The sequence below is a fragment of the Ochotona curzoniae genome, unplaced genomic scaffold (genome assembly GCF_017591425.1).
Source record: "Ochotona curzoniae isolate NIBS_2020 unplaced genomic scaffold, NIBS_Ocur_1.0 contig_2657, whole genome shotgun sequence".
Lineage (NCBI taxonomy): Eukaryota > Metazoa > Chordata > Mammalia > Lagomorpha > Ochotonidae > Ochotona > Ochotona curzoniae.
The window spans coordinates 307,299-309,396 of NW_024465540.1; the positions used below are offsets into that span (position 1 = coordinate 307,299).

Here is a 2,098-nt window from a genome sequence, read left to right on the forward strand (position 1 = left end):
TTGTGCAAAAGCTTGTGAAGATTTGTGTATAAATCATGAAGGGAACTTTCTTGAGTTGTCCAATACCAGCATCATATCATAGTGGTCCAAGTTTCTACCTCTTCTTGACTTTTAGCTAATCCATGCATCCTTTGCAAACTCTGAAGTAAGCTGGAGATGGTCTCTGACACACTTTGTTATCATGGAATCAAGCAAATGGAAGAGAGTCTTTCCCAAGCAATTAAAACAAGAAGCCATAGAGACACAAACATGTCGTTGGCCAGAGAGGTAGCAAGCTATGACCCTGCTCTGTGTGGCACCAAGAGGCAGGTGCAGTGGGCAAGCTGGGCTGTTGCAATGGTGGCAATAGTCAGGTGTGTGAGCTAGGAAGCTATGTGTGAGAGGTCCTAGATGCAGTTGAGGATGCCGCTCCTCCACCCTCAGCCTCTCTCCACTGGGCTCCATGCCGGGTGCTGAGGCAGGGACAGAAACTTGCCTTGGACACCCTGAGAGCTGCCTTGGTTTTTTCAACACTGCCCTCCTCCTCCTCAAGTTGTGGGCCTCATTCAATGTTAGCAGGTGAATCTGCAGGGAAGCAGTGGAGGCTGCTGCCCTCCAGCCTTGCTCCTACTCAGGCTTTGTGCCAAATGTTGAGCTGGAACCCCACTTTTCTTCTTTTCTTTTCTTTTCTTCTCTTTTCTTCTTTTCTTTCTTTCTTTCTTTCTTTCTTTCTTTCTTTCTTTCTTTCTTTCTTTCTTTCTTTCTTTCTTTCTTTCTTTCTCTCTTGCTCTCTTGCTCTCTTTCTTTCTTTCTTTCTTTCTTTCTTTCTTTCTTTCTTTCTTTCTTTCTTCCTTCCTTCCTTCCTTCCTTTCTTTCTTTCTTTCTTTCTTTCTTTCTTTCTTTCTTTCTTTCTTTCTTTCTTTCTTTCTTTCTTTCTTTCTTTCTTTCTTTCTTCCTTCCTGTTCTACCGGAGGGAGAAGGCATCAGTCAGGGAAGTCTTCTGTGCTGAGACAGCATCAGCTCCTCTGGCTCCATTATATCTACAGAAGGACATTTCTGGATTCTGCTGAGGAAATTCAAACTGGTGTCCTGGGGGAGTAGAACATTGGAAAGACATTCTTGATCACCAAATGCATGTATGACATTTTACACATCACACATCAGGGAACAATTGGCATTGTTTTTTCTTTCTTTCTTTTTTTTAATCAAAAATAGTGTATTTGGAGGATAGAAAAATCAGGCTAATGTGTGGAATACTGTGGGCCAGGCATATTTGCATAACCTCATTCTCAGTCATATCCTTGATTCTTTTGCAGGTATAGTTCTTTACAATGTTACAAATGTTACTTGCTTCCAGCAAACCCCAAAATGGATTGATGATGTCAGAACAGAAAGAGGAAGTGATGATATCATCCTGCTAGTAGAAATTAAAACAGATCTTGTTGACAAGAAGTGTCTACTGAGTAGGGAAAGAGGACAGAAAATGAGCTAAATATCATGTTTATTGAAACTAGTGAGAAAGCAAAATAAATGTAAAGAAGCTCTTCTGACTTGTGGCAGCAGTTTTGCCTGGAATGGAAAGCACACAGGGCAGTAGCAGAGAAGACATGATTGACATAATCCTGGAAAAGCCTCAGGACCAGCCAGTCGGCAAATGCTGTTCCTGCTAATGCCGGCTGCATTTTTACTTCACCCTGCTCCCAAAACCCAGCAATTTGTCCCTCTTCCTCTCATTCGCTGCAGTGTGAATATTGGCTTGAACCTCTCCACTTCAGTAATAACATATAACAACTCATGATTGCTACCTGTCTCGTAGAGATGATTTCTTAGCTTCACAAGCACTAAAGTCAGTGTCTTTATTACTTGTATATTACAAAAAGACAAAAGGTTCAGCAGTCCAGTGAAAAATTACATGCATTTTCTTAATTTTTTTTCTTTTTTAATATAAGTATGTACTACAAAATGATGGAAATTTCAGTAGTAGTATCGGTATGGCTTGTTTAAAAAACAATATGCTCACAGCAGCACTTCGCCTACCTCCTTGAGAGCTCCATGCTTTCTTCACCTTAATTAGTCCCCCCAGCCTGGCCTTATATAGTCCATCCCCTAGTCAACCACC

At 41.3% G+C, this 2,098-nt stretch overlaps 1 pseudogene; it reads left to right on the top strand.

Annotated features, from left to right (window-relative positions):
- Positions 1–249: 249 nt before the first annotated feature.
- On the top strand, positions 250–1,649 carry LOC121152798 (annotated as a pseudogene).
- The last annotated feature ends 449 nt before the right edge of the window (positions 1,650–2,098 follow it).